Source organism: Crinia signifera, chromosome 4 (assembly GCF_055691185.1).
Source record: "Crinia signifera chromosome 4, ASM5569118v1, whole genome shotgun sequence".
Classification (NCBI taxonomy): Eukaryota; Metazoa; Chordata; class Amphibia; order Anura; family Myobatrachidae; genus Crinia; species Crinia signifera.
Genome location: NC_139220.1, coordinates 7,194,225 through 7,205,619, shown reverse-complemented (window position 1 = coordinate 7,205,619; position 11,395 = coordinate 7,194,225).

Below are 11,395 nucleotides of genomic sequence, written 5' to 3'. Positions count from 1 at the left end.
CCTTCACCTGACATTGTGTGATACATGAGGACCACTCGGCTGGTGACTCCTCCATCCCCCCATCCTCCACCTGACATTGTGTGATACATGAGGACCACTCGGCTGGTGACTCCTCCATCCCTCCCATCCTCCACCTGACATTGTGTGATACATGAGGACCACTCGGCTGGTGACTCCTCCATCCCCCCATCCTCCACCTGACATTGTGTGATACATGAGGACCACTCGGCTGGTAACTCCACCATCCCCCCCATCCTCCACCTGACATTGTGTGATGCATGAGGACCACTCGGCCGGTAACTCCACCATCCCCCCCATCCTCCACCTGACATTGTGTGATGCATGAGGACCACTCGGCCGGTAACTCCACCATCCCCCCCATCCTCCACTGACATTGTGTGATGCACGAGGACCACCTGGCCTGGTGACTCCTCCATCCCCCCCATCCTCTGACATTGTGTACCCCCCATCCTCCGCCTGACCTTGTGTGATGCATGAGGACCACCCGGCTGGTAACTCCTCCATCCCCCCCCCCCCGCCAATCCTCCACCTGACATTGTGTGATACATGAGGACCACTCGGCTGGTGACTCCTCCATCCCCCCCCATCCTCCACCTGACATTGTGTGATACATGAGGACCACTCGGCTGGTGACTCCTCCATCCCCCCATCCTCCACCTGACATTGTGTGATACATGAGGACCACCCGGCCGGTAACTCCTCCATCCACCCCCCCCCATCCTCCACCTGACATTGTGTGATACATGAGGACCACCCGGCCGGTAACTCCTCCATCCCCCCCACCCCCACCCCCACCCCATCCTCCACCTGACATTGTGTGATACATGAGGACCACTCGGCTGGTGACTCCTGCATCCCCCCCATCCTCCACCTGACATTGTGTGATACATGAGGACCACTCGGCTGGTGACTCCTCCATCCCCCCCATCCTCCACCTGACATTGTGTGATACATGAGAACCACTCGGCTGGTGACTCCTCCATCCCCCCCATCCTCCACCTGACATTGTGTGATACATGAGGACCACCCGGCCGGTAACTCCTCCATCCACCCCCCCCATCCTCCACCTGACATTGTGTGATACATGAGGACCACCCGGCCGGTAACTCCTCCATCCACCCCCCCCCCCATCCTCCACCTGACATTGTGTGATACATGGGGACCACTCGGCTGGTGACTCCTCCATCCCCCCCCATCCTCCACCTGACATTGTGTGATACATGAGGACCACTCGGCTGGTGACTCCTCCATCCCCCCCATCCTCCACCTGACATTGTGTGATGCATGAGGACCACTCGGCCGGTAACTCCTCCATCCACCCCCCCCCCCCCCATCCTCCACCTGACATTGTGTGATACATGAGGACCACCCGGCCGGTAACTCCTCCATCCCCCCAGCCTCCACCTGACATTGTGTGATACATGAGGACCACCCGGCCGGTAACTCCTCTCCTCTCCCCCCACAGATAACCTGAAGAGCGAGCAGGAGCTGTCTGACGAGAAGCGGATCCTGAACGAGATGCTGGACGTAGTGGAGCAGCGGGACGCGCTGGTGGCCCTCCTGGAGGAGCAGCGGCTGCGGGAGAAGGAGGAGGATAAGGACTTGGAAGAAGTCATGTTATCTAAAGGCTACAACTTAAACTGGTCCTGAGATTCCTCCCGAGCGGAGAATGTTTCACCGGGCGCTGCCATTTGTCTTGCACATGGCGCGGGCACCAAGCTGCCTCATGGAGATGTTACACAGGCCCGCTACCCCCTGCGCAGCGCACGGTGGTCCCAGCGGGCAGTAGGGCGTTAAAAGGGAGATGGTGTTCCTCAACGCCGAATTGTACGGAGCATTTTCCTCCGGTATGACACTGAAAGCTGCAGTTTCTATTCAGGTTTACATTACGCTGCCATTAATGGTGGTGCTGAGTTTGACCACGTGTAATATTCATCACTAAAGTGACCCGTCACTTGCAGTGGGAACATTTGGCCACTAGGTGGCCCCCCTCGTTATCTCCATAGAAGATTATAAAGGAATGTGTGTACTGATGTTTTGATTTTATGTTGTCTCCTGAGACTGAGATCGGGTGGCTGATAGGACACGTTACGTATGTATTATTTACCCCCCCCCCCCCCCCCCAGGAGTCATTTAGGAGGCCTTGTAAGCACCAAAATGGGGTATTTGCATGTTGGCGTTATAGCACAGAACCCCGAAACCCCCCAATCTAATTCAGGTATGTCTGGTTTACTGAAAATGCGATGAGCGCTCAGATTGTATCCTGCACTAACGACCTTTGAATGAAGACGATTTATGTTACAATCTTTTTCTATTTTTTTATTATTATAATTTTTTTTAAAATAAACATCGTCTCCCTTTTAACCGCGTGGATTCCGGAGAAGACTCGGCGATACAACACTCCGCGCTGCCTGGCTCGTCCTCACGGATTGGTCGGAGTCGTTCTTCCAGTGTCTCGTCCTCGTTTTATGTGCAGTACGTTAACCTCTGCAGCGCTGGAGAGAGCGGGACTTTAATTCGCCCTTTGGTACTGTAGCGGGCTTACGTTGTGGGGAGAAAAAGCAGATTTTAAAACTCCAAAGTTGTTGTTTTTTTCTTCATATACTTTTTTAGTACTGTGGAGTTGGAGGTGCGACGGAGGGGCAGTGGGGGTGGGGGTTGGTAACCTCCGGAATTATGGGGGATCTTGCGTCATTTGCTGTTGGCGACACACACATAACAACGTAATGATGTGGTCAGCCAATAGCAACTGGCGGTTCATCGCATCAGAACTGGGTTTTGGCCCCTTGAAACCTAAATCGATGATACGGAAACATGGTCGTACGATGGGAAATCTACCCAGTGTCGCAGCCTGATCCTCCCAGGCTGAGCGTATGTCTGTCTGGTCTGTAATGGGCAGACAATGTACCTACTACTTACAATAAGCCTGCTGCATTGTATGGGAACACTGAATGTACTCACCGTTCCCGGCCCTCGACACCTTTGTATTTTATGTTACATAGTAAATATTTTAACAGAATATAATTCCACAGTGGATCTTTGTCCGTTAGACCTGCTGTCTCCTGTTCTGCATAATGCACCATTGGTTTCTCTTTGCATGCTGCCAGCCTCGCCAACAGGGCCCAAGCTTCCATACACGTTGGCACCGGCTCTGATCACTGCATCTTGGGAATCGCCCCTGTGGACCTCTGTCCGTCTGCAAAGCCGCGGCAAGGGTTAAGTTTGGAGTTTGACCCCTTAACTGTCCTTGTAAAGGTAGAACGTATACAGCGTGATATCGGGAGGCGGAGCCTGTGCCCTGCAGACGCGAGGCTTGTAACAGCCAGGGGGACGTGAGGATCGGTCCTGAGCATGCAAATCATTTCTGATAAGTCTGTTACACATTTCCAGGTTACTGCCTTTGTTTCACATGTCAGTGCAGATAAGCTGCTGGTGACCATCTGCGTCCTTCTGGGTGCATTGCGTAGCTGAGTATACTGACACTCAGGCTGTAGATAATGGTATAAGTCTGTCCTACATCATAAAATAACTATATACATAATAGACAGCGGAGTCCATGTGTGTGCGTAGTCCCCACAGCGTTGCCCCAACGTGGACTATTGTTGTCGTCATGTAGGACATAGGCCAAAAACATTCAGTTTTAAGATACAAAATATTTGTTACACCTCAAAAAGAATATTAGCCAGCGCAAGCCGTAAATCGGTATCGTTATGGCATCAGCCGCGCAGGTTGGCAGATTGGGAACAGATCCTGGCGGTTTAGATCTCCGTATGACGTCCCAGCAGGAGAGAATCCAGCAGACCAGTAACGAGGGCTATTATAGGGGGCGTCGGTCAGAGCGCACAGGCAGAACCGGACCGAGCCACGGTCACGCACAGATTCCCCTATTTGCAGTGATCTGGCTCCACACAGTCATCATTTGCTGCAGGAGAGATTCTGGCCGGGGAAGGGTTTAAGCGTTCACAACGTAAACACCTTAACCCTTTCCCCGCTGGACCGCTCAGCTCCGCCAGGCCTGGATAATACGCGGCATCCATGCGGAACATCGGATTTCTTGTTTATCTATTGATAATTTATCTAGAGGTTTTTTATGCTGTTAAAAGTTGTTTTTCTTTCCTGCTGTATATTCACTGTCTTTGTTGCACGTTCAGAAGCCATGCCACCTTCCGCTCTGCCCGCCTGGGGGCACATGGGCATAAGGACTCCAGTGCCCCAAGGTCTCGTCTATCTGCCCCAATAGTGCCCGTCTGGGTGCCAGCTCATTATCCTGTGCCTCAGTGGCCCTGACGGGCATGATAAAGGGCGATACCCTTCGTGTCCTGTACCACGACCACGGGATGTAGTGCAAACAATAATTTACGCCGACACTGTTTCACTTTGTTTTTTTTTTTTTTGTTAATTAACTTATTTTTTAATACTTGAAAAGAAGATTTGCTGTTTTTATATATAAAGGTTCAGAAGCTCATTTCTATGTGTCTGTTTCTTTATTCATTTACATCTCTGAGAATTGATATGTTTATAATGCAACCCTGTCCTGGTATCTGTAGTGCACCACAGAGCCTGACGGTTTTACTGGGTCCAGCATTGATAAGGGAGAATGACCCAGGGCAACCAATCAGCTCCGAAGTGACATCTATAATTTGAATAATATAAAATGATACGGAGCAGCTGATTGGTTGGCATGGGCACTCCTCCTCTGGCTCACGTCTCCATTATCACTGCTGCATACATATACCCCTCTGTCCCTACACCTGTCCTATTGTTGTTGGGCATGTCTATATGCTTCGCCCTGTGCTGCAGACAGACGTGACTGTGAAAATGTTGTGGTAACCATTTTCCCCTGAGATTTGTGAATGCACAGTAGTCTCTGAGAAGATGGTGCAGACGCCATGTTTCTGGAGACCGTTGCATGCACAGAAGTCTCTGAGAACATGGTGGTTATGAACTCCATACTGACTGTTACTGAGAGCTAATGGTAAAATAAAACACTCAATGAGGGGCGAGATCACCCCACAACCTCTTCTACAACCGCTAGCGAATGCCACAAATTAGCAAACAAGCTGAGATCAATTAACATGAATAATGCAAGAACAGAAACGCTGGGGCAACAAATAGAGTGCCCGGGTTTTGTTCAGGGATCCACAGTCCTTCATGCGATGTAGAAGTTATTTGGAAATGGAAGTTCACGTCTTAGTCGGGCGTCACTGGTGGAAGAAGCCTTCTCAGACGCCCCGATCTGTCCCATTTGGCTCCTGATTCCAACTTGCAGCTTATTGAGGAGGCAGCGGAGACCCATCCAGGCCTTGGTCCGTATTTCCGTGAGTCTCCAGGGCTGGTCAGTGCCGGGGTGAGTGTGAGTAACCCGCTACATACAGCACCGCACTATAGGCCTGACCATTAATGATCGACATGTAATTGCTGTACCCAGAAACTGTCCTATTATTCCATGATTCCTCTGTTATTCATGATCTCACGATGGGCACCGTGTACTAAGCCTGGGTGAGAGATAAAGCACTGCCCGGACAGCTCCTAACTGTCATGTTACAGGCTTTGTTTGGAAGATGACAGGAGTTGATTGGCTGGTACTTTATCTCTCTCCCAGCCCCTTTTATGAGTTGTTCCTGACTCCGCTAGATCCTTCGTATACCAGTGTGAGCCACTGCCGGGCATTCACTGTGAGAGGGGGAGGAGTTTCCCCGGTGTCCTGCTCCTGCCAGATGGGTTTGGTGATAGAAGCATTGAGCCCCCCCGTCCCCCACAAGTGGTATAAGGTGAGTGTACAGAGCACAGCGTCTCATATGGGGGGATATATATATAGACTCCGCACCCGTCACCACCTCCGCTGATTGCGCCACTCACACTGAAGGGCAGAAAACAAGCTGTCATCACCCCAATCCCAGACGTATGACTTGTGGGAATACACAATGTTGTTGTTTAATATCCATGTTTCTCTTTCAATGGTCCTGGTGACACAGCTTCACATTGGGATGTAGGAGGGTCCGCAGGAGCCAGGCACCTATACCAAAGCTTTTAGAGAGGTAGGCTCCTCCCACTGCATCCCAGAATCCTCAGTTCGTTTTAGGTGCCCACCGGAGTGGGTGCTATACCGAAGAGGCTGCGGCGCTGCTGACGATTAGAGATAGATAGGTGTTTTTTATTTTATTAATTTTGCACTTATTAGGTAGGACGCAGTGTACACAGGATTCTCACTGAATCCTCACCCTGCCAGCGCAGCAGGGGCGGACAGAAGCGCGGCCTGTCAGCTCCCTGCGCACAGAGACACTGGTCTCTCTGTGCGGCGCTGACAGCTTCTACTAAGAGCTGCCTGGGCTTCGGAGTGTCCCTGAACCGGCTTTACAGGTAAGGGTCATGGGGGATGGGCATTCCGTAATGGCGGCGGTTATTTTAATGGACAGATAAGGGCTGTGATATGCATTGACTCTGTATATAACGCCTGTCAGATTGCACTGTGTGAAATTACTTATGTCAGAGCAACAGTCTGTAGCTTTGGGGGAGGGAGCCCCATTTACATTAAGCACGTGCAGTACAGATGGCCAAGGGGGGATTGTGCCCTGCTTGCGCAATTGAGAGACCCATGGGGGAATGAACCCCAGAGGGTAGAGCAAACGGAGCCTGCGTGGGCCAGTGCCCTGGGCAGGTCAGTGAATGCCTTAGTGCAATTGTTGGACAAACAGAGAGATGTTGTGGTATCTTCCCCTAAACCTATGTAATCTTCAATCCTCAGGCTCCTTGCCTCTGACTCAAGCAGATCCTGGCCTCTTGCAGGTGATGCAGGACACTGCTAAGGGTATCAGCAGGTTTAATGCTCTGCTGGATATATTTGACAATGATTCCGAGGGACTCCTAGACAGTCTTATTCGGTCCCTGCCAGTTGATTCAGGGGAGGAAGGAGAGTGCACCTCGGATATTCCCTGGGAGCAGGGTGATGATAATGAGGATACCTCGACCCCTGGGGTGGAGGATTTGATTGCTGCTGTTAAGCAGGCTTTGAATTTGTCAGAGGAAGACAAAACTCCTTTTAAAGGGGTGTTTAAGAGGCAACGTAGAGAGGCTGTTACCTTCCCGGCAGATGAAGGTTTGCAAGATCTTTTAGAAGGGGCTTGGAAAACGCCCGATAAAAGGCTCCAGCGGCCTAAGAGGTTTTTGAGTCTTTATCCTATGCCTGAGGAGCGTACAAATATCTGGGAGAAGGTTCCTGTGGTGGACGCTTCAGTAGCCAGACTTTCCAAAGCTACAGTGCTCCCGATAGAAGGGGGGTGCGGCTATTAAGGACCCCGTAGATAAGAAGCTGGAAGGAAACCTTAAAGCTATATTTGAGGGGGTGGGGTTTACGCTCAGGCCTCTTATAGCTTCTGCTTGGGTTTCAAAAGCCATGACTGTATGGGCAAGTGGTTTGTGTACAATGGTGCACGCGGAGCCGGGAGTCTTACTGCTCGCTGAAAAATTGAAGGCGGCAGCTGAATATGTTTTAGAGGCTGAGGAAGAAGCTCTTAAGATGGCTTCTAAGGTGTCAGCCATCTCGTTAATGCCAGAAGAGTCCTGTGGCTCAAAGCCTGGGAAGCGGATAATGGGTCTAAAAGGGCCTTAGAGGCTTTAGCTTTTAAGGGTAAACTGCTGTTTGGTTCCGAGCTGGAGGAAATTATAAAGCAGGCCACCGGGGGGAAAGTACCTTTCTCCCCGCCCCCTCAGCTAAGCAGGCCTCAAAATTCTCAGCCTTTTGGCCATCCTTTCGGCCCTCCCCTAGAGGAGGTGCGTCCATTCGAGGTCAATGTTACAGGGGTAAATTTCAGTCAGGGAAAGTCTCGCTTTGGCACATTCCATAAGAAACCGAGCACCAAAGGTGAGGAAAAGCCCTCAGCATGACTGCCTGGGGAATCCTCCATCTGCCTTCAGAGTGGGGGGTCGACTTTTAAGGTTTCGGGAAGCTTAGGCCTTATTGGATCAGGATCGTTGGGTTCTGGACATTGTCTCTCAGGGGTACAAGATCCCTGTCAGGGGTCTTCCTCCAAGAAGGTTTTTACCCACACCACTTCCAAAGGAGTCCCGGATCAGGACTGCTCTTTTGGGGACGGCTCAGTTGCTTCTAGAAAAAGGAGGGGTGATCCCAGTGCCATGGGAGGAATGGAAGAAAGGTTTTTATTCCATTCTGTGTCTAGTGCCGAAGCCAGGCGGAACCTTCAGACCCATCCTGAATCTGAAATCATTAAATCTCCACCTGTGGGTGGATCACTTCAAAATGGAGTCTCTGTGGTCTGTGCTTCTCAGCCTAGTCCAGGGAGAATATTTGTCATCCACTGAAATCCAGGACGCATATTTACATGTCCCAATTCACCTGGAGCATCAGTCTCTTCTGCGCTTTGCAATTGGGGGCCGACATTACCAATTCCAGGCGCTACCCTTTGGGCTCGCAACGGCTCCAAGGGTATTCACAAAGATTATGTCGGTAATGGTGGCTGTTCTCCGTTTGCAGGGTATCATAGTGATACCTTATTTGGGCGATCTGTTGATCAAAGTGGAATCAGCAGAGACTTTACAGAAGCATCTGGCGGAGGCTATTCTGTTTTTGCAAGCTCACGGGTGGCTGTTGAATTTGCAGAAGTCACAACTGGTCCCTGCCCAGTGGATTCAATTCCTGGGAGTCATTCTGGACACCCACTTGCATCGAGTGTTTCTATGAGAGGTGAAAGCCAGGGACTCATCGTAGCGTTGATTCTGGAATTACCGGACCCTTCGGTCTGGAAATGTCTGAAGTTGCTGGGCAAAATGGTGGTGACTTTGGAGACTCTGCAGTACGCCAGATTCCATTCTTGAGCCTTTCAGTTAAACATCTTAACATCTTGGTCGGGGAACATGCAGACCATGAAGTTAGAAAGGGTGACGCTGACTTTGGAAACCAGGTCCTCTCTCAAATGGTGGACGGATGTGAATTCCCTTCAGTGGGGTTGGTCTCTTCAGTCTTGGGACTGGCTGGTAGTTACTACCGATGCCAGTCTCAGGGGCTGGGGGGCAGTAGTCCTGGACCTAAGGCTTCAGGGCCTGTGGACTGGAGTGGAGTCAGCTCTCCCGATCAATGTCCTAGAGCTTTGTGCAGTATGGAAGGCTTTATCCCTGGCGGAAGACAGACTGAGGGGCCTCCCCATAAGGATTCAGTCGGACAACGCCACGGCTGTGGCCTATCTGAATCATCAGGGCGGCACACGCAGCAAGCTGACTATGAGGGAGGTATTGCGAATTCTTGTGTGGGCGGAGCTAAATGTTCTGGCTTTATCGGCAGTATTCATACCAGGAGTGAGGAATGTGGAGGCCGACTTCTTGAGCAGGGAAGAACGGCTGGAAGGGGAATGGGCTTTGAATCCACAGATATTCCAGGAGATTGTGTCTCGGTGGGGGCTCCTGGAGGTGGATTTAATGGCGTCCAGGTTCAACCATCAGGTTCCCAGATTCTTTTCCAGGACAAGGGATCCTCTGGTGTCAGCAGTGGATGCAATGATGGTGCCCTGGTCGGGGAACCTGGCATACATTTTTCCACCATTTCCGATGATTGCCATGGTTCTGAAGAGGATCAAATCCCAAGGGAATCCGGTAATACTGATAGCACCAGATTGGCCAAGGAGGTCTTGGTATTCGAGTGTTCAGAGACTATCAGTAGAGTCGTGGCGTCTGCCTCTAAGGCCAGACCTACTAAGTCAAGGTCCGTTTTTCCATCTGGATTTAGCTCGGCTAACTTTGACGGCTTGGCTATTGAAACCGCCATTTTAAAGAACAAAGGATTTTCGGAAGCGGTTGTGAATAAAATGATCAAGGCTAGAAATTCGGTGTCTTCGGCTAACTACTATAGGGTCTGGCAGACATATATTTGATGGTGTGAGCGCCAGAAGTCTCATACGTCCAGATTTCGGCTGTCTATCAGATTTCGGATTTCTTTCAGAGAAGAGTGGCTGTGATTCCGGAGGTGCAAACTTTCCTTCAGGGAGTTACTAGATTAAAACCACCATTCAAACAACCGGTGGCACCATGGGATTTGTCTCTGGTGTTGGAGACCCTTTTGAACCATTAAGGTCGGCTGACCTGAAGTTTCTCACTTGGAAGTTGGTATTTTTGTTGGCTGTTTCCTCTGCAAAGAGGGTTTCGGAGTTGGGAGCATTGTCCTGTAAGCCTCCTTTCTTAATTTTTCATGATGATAGGGCTGTCCTGAGAACAGTACCCAAATTTTTGCCGAAAATGGTTTCTGCTTTCCATTTAAAACAGGATATTGTTCTTCCTGTTTTTCTACCCCCGGAGAGTTCTAAGAAAAAGGACAAATTTGGATGTGGTGCGCGCCTTGCGCATTTATGTGGACAGAGTGAAAGTTTTTCGGAAGACAGATAATTTACTGGTCTTGTATGATGTATACAAGATAGGCTGGCCTGCCCCTAAACAGACCATTGCCAGGTGATTGAGATCAGTTATTGCTTTTGCGTATACTAAGGTTGGTAGGCCTGTACCGGCCAGGATTAATGCGCATACCACCAGGTCTGTTGCCACTTCTTGGGCGGTTCGCCATGGGGCTACAGCTGAGCAAGTATGCAGGGCTGCCACTTGGTCATCTGTTCACACTTTTGCCAAATTCTACAGGTTCCATGAGTTCGCGTCGGAGGACGCATCATTCGGGCGAGCAGTGATGAGAGCTGCAGACCTGAGCGTACCCACCCAAAGGACCGGCTCTGGAACGTCCCAATGTGAGCTGTGTCACCAGGACCATTGGAAGAGAAAAAGGGATTTTTGTAAGAACTTACATGAACAGTGTGGGGTCATGTCGAGGTTATAAGGGATGTACACGCGCTTCGATTTTGCTTATAGAAGCAAATTCAAATTGGATCGAAATCGAATAGTTTTTAAGACTCATTCGATTCGATGCGCGCTCCCGTCTTCTCTATATCGGAAAGAAAAATAGACTGTGCAGCCAAGGAATTATAGAATTCGATACAGTAAATGGAATGTTTACACTGTACCATGAGTATAAATCGAATTTGATATCGAAATTGATATTGAATGCAAAAGCAAAGGACAAATCAAAAACCGGTGGAATAGGGGAAATCAGGAGCAAATCTAATCAAAAGTAAATTGATCGGTGTGTACACACTGTGAGAACCACTGATCTATGTAATATTGTATAGTTTGACGGCGACACATTACGCTACGCTGTCAGTGTAGGCCAACGGCAGCCTAGCGTAGTCAGTGTAGTGTCCCCGCGAGCTGCAGCTCAGTCCCCGGCGTCCTTGGCAAGCCTAGTGAGCGCCTCTCATACAGCGCCGGTAACCGCCAGATCCCCAACGGAGATGCGCTCCATCTGCCTGGGACGAGAGTCCGTCTC